At 37.2% G+C, this 19,830-nt stretch overlaps 1 protein-coding gene across 10 annotated transcripts in view; it reads left to right on the plus strand.

The window, feature by feature from the left end:
* Positions 1-19,830, plus strand: part of PRR16 (proline rich 16) — a 537,790-nt gene that overhangs the window by 304,884 nt on the left and 213,076 nt on the right. For 2 of the 10 annotated variants that reach the window (XM_077911365.1, XM_077911368.1), the window contains exon 2: positions 13,557-13,598. The exons of the other annotated variants lie outside the window; for them this stretch is intronic. The gene's annotated coding sequence lies outside the window, so the exon portion shown is untranslated. The remainder of the gene's footprint in view (positions 1-13,556; positions 13,599-19,830) is intronic. 10 annotated transcript variants of the gene reach the window in all.

Genomic DNA, 19,830 nt, shown 5'->3' on the forward strand with positions numbered 1-19,830 from the left:
TGACGGGTCTTCCCTCTGACCACCCACATGCTGGATGACAATGGGCATGCTCATGAGGAATACAGGAAAGTGAATAGTATGGATTTCTCCAAAACTCTGAAGAGCTCTGACATTCTTCAGAGGCTGGCACATACCATGAAGCCTTGTGCAAAGTGGTAAAGTTGACCCTGTGATTGGTTTCCCTGGATGGTGATAATTCCCAATTTCCTGGATGATATTCTCTTGAATAGAAAAATCATACTTTTACCATGTTGCTACAGAAGTTTTAAAATTACTACTTAACTCTTGTCATTATTATTATCCTCCCTGAAATGTGACTTAATCTCAATCCAGCAGATGTGAGTTCCTAATGTATATTAGAGCAGTCCACTTGTTAGATGAAAAACAATCAGTGTTCACTATAATGACTTCCCTCCTTACAATGTTAGTTGACAGCCTACTAAGTGTATGGTGCCGTGCTAGAATTATAAAGATGAATCTGATATGCTTTCTGGACTGGCTTATTGACAACCCGTCATCACTGAAATGATGCTTAGTGAGGCCATATCAGATGTTGCCTTCTTTTTTAAAAGTATCTGTCTCTGAAACAAAAATCTAAATTTTTCTCTCTGAAATTGGCAAGCACAATAAGTAACAATAAGTTATATAAGTGGTATTTATCCATTGGAATTAAGTGCAGAAATTCCCATCGGTAGTTTACCATCACAAAGTGCATCAGCTTTTATGGTTCAAGAATTACTCCTGTTCAGATCAGTTCCATGTGAGGTGAAAGAGGATGGAGAAAAATTCTTAAACATTGTCTTGAAAATGGGAAGGGAGGAAAGGACAAACTTTGCAGGGTGAATGTGAATCTCAAGATTCAAGACTAAGGTATTTTTAACCCCTTTGTATTGGTTTGCACTAAAATAGAATAATTGTCAAAGGATCTAGTTACCATGGTGATACATCTTTTAAGAGCACATAACTAGATAAAATCACTCAATTATAATACCAGAAAATATTCCTCGCTATATTATAGGCTTGCTTTCTTTATAACATTAACCTTTTAAACTAAATAAAAATAATATAAAATGAAGTTTTATGTGCTTGGATAAAATGGGAAGAAAATAATACATTATGTATCATGCATGTTTGTTTTTTAGGAAGCTTACATTTCTTAAAATGTTTTTTTCCTGTCATATATCAAGCCTATATATATATATTTTAAAAATTTATATACTGCATGGAAAGCAGTTAGCACAAAGCCTGCACCAAGTCCCAGGTATCTGTGAACCCTGGTAATTCTCTGCTGGCTATTTCCTTTTTCCTCTGACTTTTCCTGTCTGCATTTTTTCCTTCCCTCACTTTCATTATGTCTCCCTGTACTTTTTCTTGTGTAATTTCTCTCTGTTTCTTCATTCCTTTCTCCTTTAGGTTCCTCTTTTTCTTTTCCTTCCATTTTTCTTAACTGATAATAATTTTTTGAAGATTAAGCAGTGACACTAGCAGAAGACTAGTTCTAGGATAACCTCATGTTAGTGAAACAGTCTTGTTACAAGGTTGAGAAGCATTTGATTTTGGATGAGGTAAAGTGCAGAGGATATAGGGGAGTAGTAGGGTATGAGAAATGGATGGCAGGCTGGAATTTGAAAGGAGGGGAAAGAAACAACTTTAGTAGAAGAGGGAACTGAATAATGAGGAAGCGTCTCCTTGGCAAGACTCAAGATGGAAGTTTTTGTTTTCCCATCTGAGCCAGAGAACTTCATAGAATCCATATACTAAAATAGTAGAGGGTTTTAGCAAACATTCTGCACATTGAATCTCAGTTAGAATTTTACCTACATATTTCCATGCAGTGCATAGCTTAGTGCAACAGAGGATAGAAACAGAAATAGACATACATTTGGTGAAAAATAATTGAAGATTAACAGAAATGCAGACAGCCTCCCCCTTCAACTCAATCAAACATTCTCATTGCTCAGCTCCATTTTCTCTGTATCCCCAGTAGACTGGCTAGAATAACTAGGAGATTTAAAAACTCAGAGTTCAAGTTTTCTATTTCTATTTAAAGGACTGTCAGGTAAGAACTTGCCTTGAATTTAAGCATCTTATCATCTTGAGTGTGGTAGTTTGATGACAAATGATAGGTTGCCATATTGATCTCAATTTCACTATGGAAATAGTTGTTCAGAGGGGGTGGTTTATACTTTTGAGAGAATACTTTTAGGGGCTCCTTGGCTTCTTCCTTCCTCTGCAAGGCTCCAGAGAGCTTGGACCATTATGACCAGAATGCAGTATGGCAGATGGGTTGTAGTGAGTGAGGTGGAGGTCTAGTATAGTAGACAGAGGTCTAGAAAAATATGCCCAGTGCCAACCTTACCATTCATAATATCCATCATTCCCAAATACAGTAAACCAGTCACTGAACATGTGCATTCACTAGCAGGGCATTCCCATATTAACTTCACTTGGAGTGTTTTCCTCTATGAAGTAGTTTGAATCTTTTGATTTATGCCTTCTTATTTGTATCTTTACTTATTTAGGCAGCTTGCTTTGTGCCACTGTCTGAATAATGCTTTAAAACTCTCTAAACTGACACTCATTTGGTTAAGAACCCAAGAGAACATGCACAAAATAAGTGGTATTTTCTCAGTATAATACTAAATTATAAATATTCAACATATGCATACATATTTAGATATGTAAATATGCTACAAAGCATAATTAATTTAGTGCTGTGACTGCTGAGCCATTGTACAGTAAGTTGACAAGAAATAATGTAAGAGTTGTTAACTGGCACCTAATGAGTTGAAGATATCCATAGTCAATTTGTTAACAGTGAGCTAATTGAAGAGCTAATTATAAAAAAATCTATTAGAAGTTTCCATTTTGAGTATCCTTGTGTTCACTTATATTTTGAAAAAGTAAGCATGGAGTGAATTTTCTATCAACAGAGAAGATGAGAATAAAATTTATATGATAATCGTATAATTTGGTCTCCAAATCATAAGATCCAATTGGTTGAGATCCAAAGACATTATCTTACCCAATCCCCTTACTCTGGGCAAGATTATACACAAATCTCATTATGATTATCAGATATGTCATTTTGGGCAAAGATAATACACCATGGTTTGGAAATATTTTCTGTGTTTATTACTTTTATGTAAGTCCTTTAGAAAATCTATCCACAATTCCTTTGCAATCAATACCTTTCTGGCTTTTTTTATGGATATAATGGATTCAGAAATTCTGTGTTAAATCTGAGATCAGACTTCATAGGAATGGCTAATAATGCTGGTTTACCCTGGTACTGAGAGTTTTTATACATTCATCATCCAAGTTATTGCTCCTCAAAGGTTAAAAATTTTATAATATATAAAATTACATTCAAGAAACTTAGAATATATACAATATACTTAAGTGTATCTTTCAAGAATGTTAACTTTTATTTTTTACAAGTAAAGGTATATAGGCTTTTAGAAGAGCTCTTATTCTCTATAAGAATTAACTTTTAATTTTATAAGAATTTTTAGGACAAATATCCACATACGAGAGAAATGACAAAGAAGCAAAAACCCACTCCAGAGCCCATTCTCCAGGAAAAAAGTCATTGTATTTTGCAAATGTCATTCACAAAACTTTTCTGCATAAAAATAAAATGTATAGAATGAGTGGGCTGGAGTTATGTCTCTCTGACATTTTCAGGGTTTCTAGGTCATTCTAACTCAGATCAGTGTCCCTTAGGTCTCAGGCAGTTTGTTGCTTTCCTGGTTTTTCACTTCCCTTCATCTTTGGCTGTCTACCTCAGTGGTTGACTACCACTAGAACTTAAGAGCCTGGATAGAAGTCACTAGACTAATTTGACCAAGATCTTACCATGCCTGCCATTTGAAGTAACTTACTGGATTTCTCTTCAGTATTCTTTATATATATTCCCCTCATTCACCTGAATACAACCCAAAGGCATCAAATTTAGTGATTCCAAAAACAAGCTAATCATCTATACCCCTACTAAGTTTTATTTTCAATTTAATTTAATTCAACTATTTATTGAGTGCCTGTTATGTGCTGGGCATTATTGCAGAGACTTGGGTATATATTAGTAAATGAAACAAAGATCCTTGCTCTGTTGGAGCTTAAGTTTTAAAAGGGGATATGGGCATTAAAAAATAGACATAATAAATTGGTAAGCTGTATAATATGCTAGAAGTGATGAGGAAAAGGAAAGGTCATCTGGTACGAAGGAGATCTAGAGTGCCACGGTGGAGGTAGAGGTGGTGATAGATTGCTATTTTGAATAGGATGGTTTTTGTGGGGGTGTGGTTTAAACAAAGACTTTCAAGGGTGTGAAGGAATTGGCCATGTGAATATCTGTGGAAAAATATTTCAGCTGGTATATACAGCCAGGGCAGTTTCCAAGGTAGACCAATGCCTGCCTGGTACATTCAAGAAAGCATTTGTGGCTGAAACCGAGGGCACAGGAGAAAGGCCCTAGGAGATGAAATCAGAAAGGCAGCGAGAGCGTGGCCATTGAGTATTGTTTTCCATGTCTCTGAGTGAAATTGGGGACCAGTGTGGACTATTGAGCAAAGGAGTACATGATCTGAATGATGTTTTTAAAGGATCATCCTCATGTTTACATTGAGAATAGCCTGGAGGATGGCATGGGAAAACTGTGAGAAAATTAGGCTGTTAAGGTAGTCTGGATGACAGATGATATTATGGGTTGGACCAGACAGGTAGCAGTGGAGGTAGTAAGAAGTGGCTAGGGGATGGATATATTTTGAAAGTAAAACTAACAAGGCATTCCGGCAGATTGGATGTGGGTTGTACTTGCAAGATAGTAGTCATAGATGGATTCAGGTGGGTTTTTTTTGGCCTGGTTATTTGGAGTTACCTCTACTGAGATAAGGGAAACTAGAGAGAGACAGGTGTGGGGACATATCAGGAGTTCAGTTTCTGACAGTTGGAGCTCAAGGTACTTGGTAGAAATCCAGACAGATTTTTTTTAATATTTTATTTTTATTTATTCATGAGAAACACAGACAGAAAGCGAGAGTGGCAGAGGGAGAAGCAGGCTCCATGCAGGGAGCCTGACGTGGGACTCGATCCCGGGTCTCCAGGATCAGGCCCTGGGCTGAAGGCGGCGCTAAACCGCTGAGCCACCCGGGCTGCTCCAGACAGATTTTTAATAAGCAATTGTATACACCATTTAGGAGTTTGTGCAAGGAGTACAAACTGGAGATAAAAAATTGGGGTACTGTTGGCAAATTAGGCAATATTTAAAGCCATGAAAACTGAAGAAATCACTAAATAAGTGATACAGAAAAGATATATGTGCATAGATAAAAGCTCCATGGAGTATCATATCTGCTACTTTGTTTCTCTTTTCACAGTTGAGAATAACATTGCAGATCTTTGCACTAGTTGTTAATCATGAAAGAAAATATGCTTTGTAAGATGGTTGTAAAACCTTTTTTGTTTTGGGGGTGCCTGGGTGACCCAGTTAGTTAAGTATCTGCCTTTGTCTCAGATCATGATCCCAGGGTCCTGGGATCAAACCTTGCATTGTGCTCCCTGCTCAGTGGGGAGTCTGCTTCTCCTTCTCCCTCTGCCCCCTGCCCCAGCTCATGAGCGCTCAAGCACATGCTCTCTCTCTCTTGCTCTCTCCCTCAAATAATTAAAATCTTAAAAAACAAAGTACTCTGAACTTCAGTCACAGAGAATTTGCACAGCTATACACTAGTTATAATGCTGTGACAGTTGAGGGTGGTGACCAGGTGGTTCAGCTCAGGTCATGATCTCAGGGTTGTGAGATTGAGATTGAGCTCCATGCCCAGCGTGGAGCCCACTTAAGATTCTCTCTCTCCTTCTGCACCCCTCTCTTCCTCTCTTAAAAAAAAAAAAAAGGCATGACAGTTGACAAAAACAAATGTCTTTGTGTGTCTGACCTTCATGTAATCAGAAGAGAAATTCTGTTTGAATCTCTTTAGTGGCCTTAATGTCATTGATATACTGATTTCCATTAATACTAGTTATGGTCATCTCTTCTGTAGTAGCACAGTATCACACATATTTTATATTAGACAATGTACTTTAAAAGTCATGTTATTTTTCCAGTTAAATATCTGACTGTCCTATTCAAAGATGTCTGGATGAAAGGTCTTCCTTTTTTGAAAAAAATTCTGTAAATAAGTGTATGTATACATTGTTCAGTTTAAACAAAACATACATGAATCAATGGAAACAGGCTTATGTGAAAGAATGTAATTTTGATGAGTGTGCAAGGTGTTTATGTTTACATTTTATTGGATCTACCTCTGTCTTTACTGTTCACCAAGGAATTAAGTTACAATGCTAAGATTAGCTATTGTCTGCATATCAGCCAAGGTATTTTCCCTTTCTGTTAAAATTTAATTAGGTGATTGATTTTCTGCTTGTGTTCCTTAACACCATTAGTATGCTTCAAGAAGAAATAATTATTTGATTCAAATTTAATTTTAAGAAATTAATCACTTGAAAGTTCTAGGATAACATACACTTACTAATCAACAAATTTAAATGTGGCGAAGATCACCAAGGTATTTAATTTGTTTTACCAAATTGATTCTTGGAATAAACATTTCCCTGCCTTCTCTGGACATATATTTGGCACTTCTGGAAAATGTATTACTGACTAGAAGGGTATAATGTTATACTTGGTTCTCTTGAAACATCAGATTTTTCAGTTCCTGTGGCATACACGTTGCATACCAAGCAAAACTCAGTGGCTACTCTAGCAACTATGGGATCCTTGGGTGGTGCAGCGGTTTGGCGCCTGTCTTTGGCCCAGGGCACGATCCTGGAGACCCAGGATCGAATCCCACATCGGGCTCCCAGTGCATGGAGCCTGCTTCTCCCTCTGCCTATGTCTCTGCCTCTCTCGCTCTCTCTCTGTGACTATCATAAATAAATAAAAATTAAAAAAAAAAAAAGAATTCTTAGCAACTATTATACAGTATTATCCATTCCATCATAAAACACTATTTTACCCATGATATTAGTGGAATTATTAAATTAGAAGGCCCCTTACCCGACCCTAGCTGTTAACTGAACAGCATGAGCTGAATTTGGCCAAGCCAAGATTATAGTTTAGTTTCATTACAGACTCTTTAACTATAGTTACCTGCAAGTGACTGCCCTTAAAAAGTCAGCATAAAATGAATTGTTTTAGAACTTTTGTATGATTTTTAACCATAAATGGTTACTGATGAGGGAACAGAGGACTAGCTCAGGACAAAGCACATTAACAATTCCTTGAAACAGACAAAGGACATTCCTCTATAGACCCAACTGCCTCAAAGCTCATACTTTGCTAAAGGCAAAGGCAATTTTAGCCCAACCCCCAGGAGCCTGTGAGTCTACTTTAACATATAAAAATCCCTTTAGAAATTTCCATTATCTCTAAATCACCTGAGCTACATGTTGGCTATCATCCCCCAAGCACATGGCTCACTGGTATACATCTGAAGGGTCTCATGACTCAGGTTTTATTAGATGGTAATAAGTGACCTTTTCCCAACAATAGCTAGCCCCCTCAAGGTCCTGGAAACCTTGCTCCCAAAATTCCTTAGAGAGTGTGCCATCCTCAAACCCCTCCCAACTTCCAGGTATATAATCAGCCACCCCTTACAGGCCTGGGGCAGCAGCTCTTCCTGCCCATGGCTCCTGTCCCAGTACTTTAAAAAAACCACCATTTAGCACCAAAGATGTCTTAAGAATTCTTTCTTGGTTGTCGGCTCCAGACCTCACCTATATTCCTATATTCCCAAACTTCATCAGTTACCTATATAGTTTAGATCTTTTTTAAAAATGGTATTTTTAACCTATCATAATTCTAAAATATACTTTAAAGCATACCTTCTGCTAAACAAAGAAGATTAAGGCTGAGTTGTCTGCTCATTGACTCCACCCATGTTGAATATTTATTATTTAGGAAATACAAAAAAGCTATTATTAATGTTCCATTTCTAATCCGAACAAGAAATTTCTACTACCCCTATTTCAAGCTACTGAATTAGTTTAATTGATGAATAGCCTGAGATTTTAAGAGGAGCTCTTGAGAAAACACGGCAATTTCAGCTCCATTTCTATGTGAATTAGGATTTTGTCACTGCTCTGCAACTAAAATGAAATCCCTGAGTAATTTGTTTATGAAAGCAGCAGTCATATATCAACCTCAACTGCAAGATTTTGTGTTGTTAAATATACATCATTTCCGTTTATTGGGTATACATGTGACAATTTTGAACTTGTGAACATTAATATATACTATTAAAATGCCACTTTTAGTGGAGATTTAATGGATTAAATAAAGTCTTCCACTGCTGAAAGTTTGATAACTGCTTCATGGTTTAAATTCCTCGGGAAAAAAAAGGAGGTACATAGGGTGCCTTTGAAAACAGAAAGGAGTCTCAGCCTTTGCATTAATGTGTTATGGTTGCTGATACAAAAGAAAGTTGTCCTTGCTTCTAAGACTTTTTCTCAAGATCTCAAATAATCGAGTTCCTCTGAGATCTCAGTTCTCCGAATGACCTCACTATTCTATTCCCAGAAGTTCCAGCCCTGTTTGGAGGTCTTTGAATTTGTGCCACCTGTTTAGGGCCACTGTTGGGAGAAAGTCTTGGCTGCTGATTTAGCAATTGTAATGTGAGTTTGTTCTCTGGAGGCAGATTGAGAAAAAGTTGGGTGAAGTGAAATAGAAAAGAAAATTAGTATGAAGGAAAATGACTAAATCAGGAGGAGTTGACCCCAAGGGCAGGAAAGGCTTTATTTTTCTCCTCCTAATACTTAGGCTCCTGATAAAACAGGAAAGACCAGCTCAGTATGGCTTTCAGTATTTTGTGCAGTTTCTGGCAGGCAGCTTCGAGACTATTTCTACAACATGAACAGGAGAAGGGACGCAGGTTCTCATGAATATTTCCTATTGAAGGAAAAAAGGTTTCAAAAAATCATGATTTGGGTAAAACAAAGCAACTCTATGTGTTTTTACATAGTATATTTTTTTCCCCTGGCAGTTTCAAAATATTCTAAATCCAGGCCAGATATTTAATTAAGATTACAATATTAACAAAAGGACCAAGAAATAAGAAACAATGACTACATGTTATTCAAAATGATTTCAATTTAGGTTTTATTTTGTGAATAAGCATCTAAGACTTCTGTGGCTTTTAATCTTTTTTTCTGGCAAAACGTTAGCTATATTTATTGGCAAAAAGTGTGCAGAAGAGCATTATGAAGCATGAGATTATTGTATAGTTCACTGAGTGTTGAAATGATCAGTTCAGTATGATGTAATTGGGTGGTTAATTTTTTTAAAAGATTTTATTTATTCATGGGAGACACAGAGACAGAGAGGCAGAGATGTAGGCAGAGGGAGAAGCAGGCCCCAAGCAGGGAGCCCTATGTGGGACTAGATCCTAGGACAGCTGGATCATGCCCTGAGCCAAAGGCAGATGCTCAACCACTGAGCCACCCAGGCATGCCAGGTGGTTAATTTTTTAACAACAATTAATGTATCAGCCTCAAACAAAGTATATAGAGTATTTTATTTCTGCTTTTTGCAAAAATTATTATGGAAAGAATTTACATATATTAAGTTTTCCTCTTAATATTTTGTGTTTTTTGATGGGTGGTAACATATGTAGTGGTGGGAGAGTTGACTTGGTTACTTTTAGAGTTCCTTGCCTTTTATGTTTCGGGTTCTTTGTTGTTTCAAAACGTCTCTTTGTTTGACTTGGATGCATGTTGCTCCAAAAGCCCAAGAATATAGCTACTTCTATAGAGACTCTACCTATGTGTAGCTGGCCATGTTTTTTAATTTTAAAACCCGTTTCCATTTTGGTGAACCTAATAAGGTTTCACATTTTGATGGTTCATTAGGTAGAGAAGATATTTTTTAAGTTTTTTTTTTTTTTTTACAGAATTATTATTTTTTTATTTAAGAGAGAGAAAAAACATGAGTGGAGGGGAGGGGCAGGGGGAGAAGCAGACTCCTCCCTGAGAAGGGAGCCCAATGTGGGGCTTAGTCCCAGGACCCTGGGATCATGACCTAGCTGAAGGCAGATGCTTACTTAACCAACTGAGCCACCCAGGTGTCCCCAGAGAAGACATTAATTAAATTTTTTGCTTTTTTTACGACTTCTCTTGAGGCCAGGACAAAAAGTCTTAGGGCCACAAGAGAGACCCCAAAGGAGTCACTCTTATTCACACAGCAGCCAGTTGGATCTTTTTTGAATATAAATATGGAACTGTCACTTTGCTTCTTAGCACACTTTACGGTTGTGGGCTTGCCTTAACTGGAAACTTCAGGTCTCTTGGGATCACAGTGAGGTTTCTGTGTCAGTGCTCTTGGACCCTGTGTGACCTGGCCCACCTCTTTATCGAGATTCACCATGTATCTTATGCCCCTGGACAGCCAGTGTTCAGGTCACATAAGCCTGTTTTCTAACCCCTTGAAAATACCATGCCCCTTCTTGCCTTGGCCCTTGGAAACACTGCAGCAGCCCCTACCCCCATCCATTCTCACTTGGTGTTCCCTAACCAACTCTTCTCTGCCCTTCAGAACTTAGCTTGTAGACCCCAGGACAGACGAACACCCCTTGTTTGCTATTTTTCAGTGTTAAGTACTACTATTCCTTTGTGGCATTTATCATATTACCACACTAAGTTACAAATTGGCTTCATCATCTACCAGCCCAGATAGAATGTACATTCTGTGTGGGCACATGGTACAGAGCCACAAACAAAAGGCATGTGAAGTAAATGCTATTCAGACAATTACAAATAGAATGTAATATAACTATCCATTGATTTATTAATTTAAAAAGGGAGTCTTTTGCAGTCTTCTAGTCGGTTGCTTTAGTATTTGAGGTAGGGCAGTAGTAGCCCAGTTTAGACATACAGACACAGCAAAAGGTAACTTTTTTTGGAAAGCCTGGATGTTTTCATCTCCTCCTCAGTTCTGCATCATTTCTCATCCCAAGCACAGGATTTTGTTGAGCAGTGCACACTAGACTGTGTTCCTCTCCTGAGAACTCATGGCAAGAAATTATGTAGTATCTTCTGCCACAGAAGATATGGAGCTTTAAAATGACTGCTTATGGGCATTTTGAAAAATTGCCTGTTTCCTAAGATTCAAGTGCTGAGATATCCTCATGTCCATATCAGATGTTTATTTATTTATTTATTTTCTATTTATTTATTTAACAAACACCTGTCTTTGGTAATAATTGATCTAGACATAGGAAAGTTCCTTCCAGGATAATTGGGGTCATGAAAATTTGAGGATCCAGATGGGCTATTTTGGACATGGACATTGTCCATCAGCTGAAAAGACAATTCCCCGGATACCTCGGCCTCTTCATATTCTCCTGAACTTTCTCTGAATCAGTTGGTGAGCTTCCCCCAACTTCTTCGTTTTTTTTTTTTTTTGTTTTTTTTTTTAATTGTACTCTAAAGTATTCATTGAAACCACAGTTTAAAGATAAGCAGTATGTCTTCTCAGGTCTATGCCATTAAAACCAAATCTGCTATTTCTCTCTAGGGTGTTACAAAGAACATCTGGAAAACATCCCTCTTTATTAGTTAGAACTATTTGTGTGTGTGTGTGTGTGTGTGTGTGTGTGTGTGTGTATGTCCTAGTGAGTTATGTTTAATGTGGAAGCAACATTTGGGCCTTTTTAGAGCCATGACCTTTTTATAAGCCTTGAGCCAGCCTGTTGCAAGGTTTTGAGTGGTGACAGTTGGGCTCGAGTCATTTTTTTGACAAAGGAATGTTTTCTTCAAGATAAATTTATCCTTTTCTGTTTTTACTGCTAAGGAATATGGCATTCGCATAACATCTTTATTCATAGTTTCTCAATATTTTTAAACAGAACTTTTGTTTTGGAAATAATTTTGGATTTACAGAAAAGTTGCACAGATTGTGCAGAGAGTTCCCAGACACCCTTCACCTAATTTCCACAATGTTAACATCTTGCCTTACCATGATATATTTATCAAAATTAGGAAATTTACCTACGTTGTTCTTATGTTAGAATGTATGCTATGCAGTCCTTGACCTATCCTAGCTACATTTCTTCAATTGATAGACATTTGGATACCATAGGTAAAGAAGGAAAGGGATGTGAACAAAATATGTTGGTGTGAGTAGAATGTTGATTGCCAGTACTTTATTTATACCAGCAGTGTCTTCATTACCTATAGATCATTTACACATCACATAGATATGTCTCTGTAGCCTGAAAAAAATGCCTCTCATTTCTTTAAATTATTCAACTCATGGCAGCCATGAAAGGGCATCAAGATAGAAGTGAGACATTATTTCTGGTCATGGAGCTACTAAAGCTATGACATTTGCCATTTCACTTGTTCTCTTTGGGTCTCAGTTTTCTTGTCTGTGAAATGAAAAGTTGACAGTAAGGACCTCTAAGGGATATGTTGGCTTTACAGATGGATGGCTTTGTAATTATTCTTTTCATGACCAGAGACAGTCTAGACTCAGTATCTATCAGGCAGTGGATGATCCAGTATCTATCAGGCAGTGGATGATCCATGAGTTTCTTTAACAATTCCTGGACCTCTGTGATCATTGTCAGAGCACAGGTATAGACCAGTGGTGTCAAGTTCAAATGCCTGAAGTTATCTGGCAAGTATAAAACTGAGAAAGAAAGGAGAAGCGAGGAACCATGATGACCTGGAGAGCCCATGTCTTTTCTAGTGGCAAAGCTAATTCTCAGCTCCCAGGGACTGTGTCCCAAAGGGATGTTAGATCTTCCAACTTTTCAAAGGAACCCACATACACAGCTTTTTATGTGATCTCTTGCAGTCTTTAAATATTAGCAATGGATCAGTGTCCAGAAAGCCACTCTGTGGACTAAGTTAAGTATTTGGTTGACTGAAACTTATGTGTTAAATGCCAGTTTGTGATTTCTTTTTCATTTCAGTGGCTTTCAAACACTTTTGCCCATTACAACAGTTAGAAATGCCTTTTTCATCAAAACACAGTATACACATCTGTGTGTGATGTTTGCACATGTGTGTGTATGTCTATATGAAATTGAAACAAAATGTAATGAAATAATGTGTGTGATACAATTATGTTTTCTGTTTTATTCTGTATAGCATGTTTTCTATTCTGTAATTTCATGTTTAATTTCTTGAAAAAAAGAGTCTCATTCCTGTTAAGTCATTTTCATGACCCATCCGTGGACTGCATTTCCTAGTCACTGTGCCTTTGAACAATTCGGAGGGCAATACTATTGATACCTACATGTGATTTTGAGACCTAGATCTGTGAGATACAAGATACCTCAGACATGATTTCCTCCACTTGATATCATAAGGAACATTCCATAACCAGCATAAACAAGGCATTACCTATGGAGAATGGGGGATTTCTTGGTCTCAAATTATCAGTTAAGTAGAAAATAATAGTGCCCTTAAGAAGATAAGGCTAAGAAGAGAGAGTAGGAGAGAAGGGACAGAGATCAGCTACTTAGGAAACTTACTTTTTTTTTTTTTTTTTTTTTTAGGAAACTTACATTTGAACATCACAACTCTTTTTGGTAAAAGAGGTAATTTTCTTCCTTTTAATTGCCAACAGATGGCATGTCTTCATGCTTACTCATATGCACATGGCAGTGTCTGCAAGGATCCTTGGCTTTTCTAAATGTTGTAGTTGTTTCCTGGCAAATAAAAATCTATTTCTAATGAAAATGTAAAATATTCTAATGAAAATCACAAATTATTGATGATAATCATTACAGTTGGCTTTATAAATTAGATTTTCTTTATGAGATTGGTATTTTTATTAGATACTTTATTTGGAATTTTTTTTTTTTAATATTTATTTATTTATGATAGTCACAGAGAGAGAGAGAGAGAGGCAGAGACATAGGCAGAGGGAGAAGCAGGCTTCCTGTGGGGAGCCTGATGCGGAACTCAAACTCAGGACCCTGCGACCACGACCTGAGCCAAAGGGAGATAGATGCTCAACCACTGAGCCACCCAAGCATCCCTGACAAGATTTCTTTCAGCTCTAATATCTTATAATTTTATAATAGGCAACTTATATATGTTAATGACTTTCCTGATGTCCTAAAGAAAGCTGAAAAATATTACCATATGCTTTTTTAATTCTTTAAGTCATTGGAACTTATTTTTAGAAGAAAATATTGGCAAAAAAATATTGATCTTCCTCATAAAAATAAGATGTCATATAGTGCTTCCCAAATGAAATTTTTTTAAAAATCCTGCATGACATATTTAAATTTTTTATTCATATCTGTGGAGAAATATCCTGAAGCCATATATTTTGTCAGCGAATCATGTAATATCACAACCATACCACACAGCTGATAATAAATAATTTCTCTCATTAAAATGAAAAGACACCAGCTACCACTTTTTTTTTGACCTTTTTAAAATTTAGATCTTACAAAAATGCATTTGTTCCTCAATTCCCAAACTTAATCTGAAGGCATACATCATTCCCCAACAGCTTGAAAAGTAAGATATATTCATGCAAATTTTTTTTAGGTAACTTAAAATAGTTGGGAGGCTCTATTTTCTACTGATCGTGACAGTGTAGCTAGACAAAGATATGTTCTACTATTGAAGTAGATGTATACCAGTGTTTATTGAGCACCTGCCATGCAAAGTGCTTTTTATACATTACTCCATCAATTCTCATAGCACTCCCAGGAATATTCTTATCATTTCCATTTTATGAATTGAGGAGGCTGGAGGTAGTAACAGTGTTGTATAGTTAGTGGCATGGCCCAGGTTCTTAACCATTGTGTTACATGGTCTCCATTCTTAACTAAAAAAGATTTACTTGTAAGTCTACCAGCGATTAAGTCTTCACACTTCCTAGAATATAGAGGAGATGCTTATGCATGTAAATATGGCTAATTTCGGGAGTACACAATGGTAAACATGTGCCAGTTGGATTGTTGAAATACTAGAATAGTTTTATGTAGGTTGGAAGATAGTTATTGATCGGACCTAGCCTCCCTTGATTCCTCTCACCTACCCCCCAGAGTTTCCCCCAGTGCATCTGTAGGACCTCCATGATTCAGAAACTAGAAGATGATTGCTGGTCACAGCAGGAATCTGTGGAGGATTGCCCCAGCACTCAGGTTCCTGCTCTTTCTGATTGGTTGGTATGACCTACTGATTGTTAAAGACTTTAGAATCATCCTTACACATCAATATTTAGCTTAAGGAGACAGATTAGCCTCTCATTGTCTTACCTACTAACTGGGGAAGTGACTAAGGATTTGGCTAGATATTTCTTCTCTCCTCTCAGGAGTCTTGAGGGGGATCCTATCATCACATCCTCCTAATGAAGGGGCCTGGCAGTATCTAAGGAGCTCGTACTATTATCATTTTCCAAGACTGGCAAAAAAACTCCCAGATCCTTCAGTATTTTTTAATTCCTAGGAAAACACAAAAGAAAAAATAAAGCTAGAGACAATATGGAAAGTCTTGGAAAATAATCTTAGTTACCAAGTGAGGCAGTAAACAGGATAGCTCACCAAATCCTATCCACTGTGGCCCACCTAGTGTGGGTGGCTGAGTCTGTCTAAACTCAGAGGCTCCATTGGCCTGTCTTTAGGGGAAAAAAAAAGAGCTGGTGACTCTTCTAGAAATCTTTGACACTCTTAGATCTGTGTTTCTTGGGAAGACAAATCATCCTCATTATGATGCAATTTTCATTTTTATGATATTAATTATCTTTTGGCATTATCTGCAAGAACATAATGGATAAAAACAAAATTTAATTTTTGTTATCGGGCACAGTGTTTTAAAGAGAAGAATGTAAGTCACAACCAAAGTGCTTACCTATTTGAAATAATTTAAAAATGTCTACAACAAGTTTTTATTCCCTTCATGCTTTGAGATTTGCAAACATTAAAAAAAGGGTAAATGGATTTGCGTGTCTACATGAATATAAAGTTTATTCTGTTTCTTTAAAAATTGGTTAAAATGCACAGTGAGTATATCTACCAATTTTTACAAAAGTGTGCATGTACACAGTCAATAGGTGAGAAATTGTATTTCTTTTAATTTTCATAGGACTTAAATAATATGAAAAAAAAATAGTGGCTAATGAAAATAAAAACCCCAGAACTTTTGATGAATGAATATGTTAAATCTTTGACTTAGGATGGATCTCCTTGGCTTCTGGGTGCTGATAATAATGGTGATAAGTTTAAAGAGATACTGAAGAAGGAAGGGGTGTTTTTCAACTTGTGAATCTCAATTTCAGAAAAGGAAACCAGAATTGCCTGACTCTGTTTTCAGATATTGCAGTTAGACATACCTGGTTGATGTCCCTATTCACTTTGTTTCTTAAACTGTAACTACTTCTAAGTGACCAACCATAAGTAAATTGACTTTCTTGGTATTCAGCAATGCTCACCTGAGCCGCATGTAGCCATCATTTTACAGGTATAGATACATGAGTATTTTCTCTTTACTTGTTTCTATCAAGTTACTATTCTTTTACAATTTTCTCCTTAGAAGTTTAGCCAGTTTTAAGCAAATTCAATGAAGGGGGCTCAATTAAAGCTTTTTAAGCAAATTCATTGAAGGGGGCTTGGATTTTTAAACACTAAATACTGAACAGGAAAAAAAAACAGTCCTTAAATAGCCAGTGATAATGAGAAAATATATATATTATTGTATACTTCTCATTGCTGGTCAGAGGAGAATGTGTCATTTTAGTTGATTCAGAGATGTTTTAAGGAAACATTTTGAAGTTTATAGAAAAGTAACAGGTCGGTCATTTCAGACTTTCCATGTTCTGGCTGGTTGACAGAGTAACTTCAATTTAAGGGGTCAAATGTTATAATTGACCTTCAAGTCTTCTGCTTTTCCTTTTGCTGTTGTGCTGGAATTATCTTTCATCAATAAAGCCAGAAAGAAGCAAGGGCTTGACACAGGTTATCTTTCCATGGACTGACTGTAATATCACACTGAGGTGGCATCTGACTTGCCCTTGGCCAGGAGGTGACTAAAGAAATAGCATCCAGACAGTCATAGAAACCACTGCATAACTGCCATGCTCTCTGCTTTTGGTTAGATTCCACAAATTAGATTTCGATGCACTGAACTGAGTTTAAATGTGCTGATATCTGAGTGCTGAAAACATGGAGACTTGATGCTAAAAAAAAAAAAACAACAACAACAATTAGTACCTCTCTCCACTCTACACACACATACTTGCACATGAACTTATATACCTATTTATTACCATTCTAGAAGAGCATATGACTATTTTCCTCATACCTCCAATTACTTACATGTTTTTCTACTTTTATTCCTAAAAAATAAACTTGTTAGAATAGTTTTCCTAAAACATAAGTTCCAACGTGTCCTTCCATTGTTAAGAATTGGAAGTGGCTCTTTGTGACCTACCTTATCACCTCAAGTCTCAGGCTGGGTTTAAGACATTCTTTGTTCTCTGGTGTCCTTACTTAGGGAAACATTCTCACTATTTTTCTACCCTCTGGAGAAGTCAAGCAGACTTCCTTCCTTTTCCCTGCCTTCTGAATAGCTAATGTTCTCCTTGTTTCTCTGGCCTGAGAACACATCTTCTGTTTTAATCTCCCTCCTTTGTGTTTCAGGCTGAGCATTGGGCTCCATGGCCCTGGTCTGCCCCAAGGCCCCTCTCACTCTGACTCCAGTGGCCTCCCTCTTGGTTGCTACTTTTTTTTCACTTCCTTAAATTTCTCTCAGCATATTAGTCAACTACATTATGAATTTTTTTTAAAGATTTTATTTGTTTATACATGAGAGGCCCAGAGAGACAGGCTGAGACATAGGCAGAGGGCAAAGCAGGCTCCCCACAGGGGCGCCTGATATGGGATTCGATCCCTGGACCTCAGGATCACGACCTGAACTGATGGCAGATGCTCAACCACTGAGCCACCCAGGTGCCCCCATTACAAATTTTTTGAGAGGAGGAAGCACAACCTGTATTTCTTTGTACTTCTATAGCATCTCATGTGTTGGAAAGATTCTGAATGCATACTTATTGATTCTTTAAAATATACCTTTGTATTCTTGGTATTGAGAAAAATGACATGTTGGTAAAGTCTTTGGAGCTAAGGCAGGTCACGACTAACATAGCTATGGATGGGGACAGTGTCCCAATTAACTAAGATTTCAATCTGGTAGACTTTATTGTGTTCCATGGCTACAGATTTGTATAGCCTTAACCCTAGGTCGTTAATTTGCAAATTAATCTATTAAAAAATACTTACAGAGCACCTACTACGCATTGGAATGTTGCTAGACATTTAAGGAGACAGTATTGCTTAAAAGCAGATAAACCCCTGTCCTTCTATAGTTTATATTCCTCCCCTAGGACTAGAATTACAATCTCTCATAAAAAATGTACAAATGCAGCACTCATCGGCCCTGTAAAGGATGGTGATAAGAGAGATTTGACAAGGTCAGGAAAATAAGAGCAAACTTTCCTGTGAGAAGAAACTGAAAAGTGAATTCAAGGTAAGCAACTGATGAGAGAGTCTGCCTGTGTGAATGCGGAGCATGCCATTCATAAAAATGTTCCCAGGAAAATGAAGTATGCAGAGGATGTTCTATGGCACCTGCTTGTCCTTATCACTAGAAGAGGATTTTCAAAAGCATAGTCATCTTTTATTGCTTAACACTAACTCCAAAAATGAAGCTTAAGCCATTCTAGAATTTCTTGAAATATAACAGAGTTGGCCATTAGGTTTGAATAGCTCACCTCTTAGTTTTCCTAAGATATTTGGTAGAAAGAAATGATTTGCCCGCCCTGACAATGGTAAAGAATAACTAAGAAAAAGAACAATTAAGTGGCAAATGGTGTGATTCTTTTCCAGGCACAAGATGGAAGAAGCTTCTGGGTTTGGTGGCAAATAAAGATGAAATAAATTTTAGAACACAGTTACGCTTCCCTTCCAGTCTGATGAGAGGAAGAAGTGCTCTCACATCCCTTGTATTGATCATTCTGACAGAAGGGATGCGCGCACCTCTGTATACAGCAAGCAAACAAAACTATCCGAAAATGCACCGTGTTTGAATCCAACAGACCTAGATTTCATCTGGGTGTTGCTATTCTGAGGGTGATTTCTCCATGTGTGGAAATAGGAACAATATTAAGAAGATTAACTGAGTTAATACTTGTGTATGTACTCAACACAATATCTTGATCATGGATGTTCTCTCCATTATTTGTTCTCCTTCTTCATGACCCTCATTACTTTTCTTCATTGTTGATAACATTATGGCTGACCTTGAAAAGCACAAGTTTGAACTAGGTTTCTTTTTTCTTTTTTTTTTTTTTTTCCGGTTAATACAGTACAGTACTATAAGTGTGTTTTTTCTTCCTTATGGTTTTCTTTTCTTTTCTTTTTAAAGATTTTATTATTCATGACAGACACAGAGAGGGAGACAGAGACAGAGGCAGAGGGGGAAGCAGGCTCCATGCAGGGAGCCCGATGTGGGATTCGATCCTGGGTCTCCAGGATCACACCCTGGGCTGAAGGCAGCACTAAACCGCTGGGCCACCGGGGCTGTCCCCTTATGCTTTTCTTAATGACATTCTCTTTTCTCTGGCTTACTTTATTGTAAGAGTAGAGTATATAGTACATAGAACATACCAAATATGTGTTAATCTGCTGTTGATGTTACTGGTAAGGCTTCTTGACAACTGTAGGCTATTAGTAGTTATGTTTTCAAGACATTAAAGGTAGTATGAATATTTTTGGCTGCCTGGGGTTGGCACCTCTAATTCCCTCATTGTTCAAG

Source organism: Canis aureus, chromosome 10, assembly GCF_053574225.1.
Source record: "Canis aureus isolate CA01 chromosome 10, VMU_Caureus_v.1.0, whole genome shotgun sequence".
Lineage (NCBI taxonomy): Eukaryota > Metazoa > Chordata > Mammalia > Carnivora > Canidae > Canis > Canis aureus.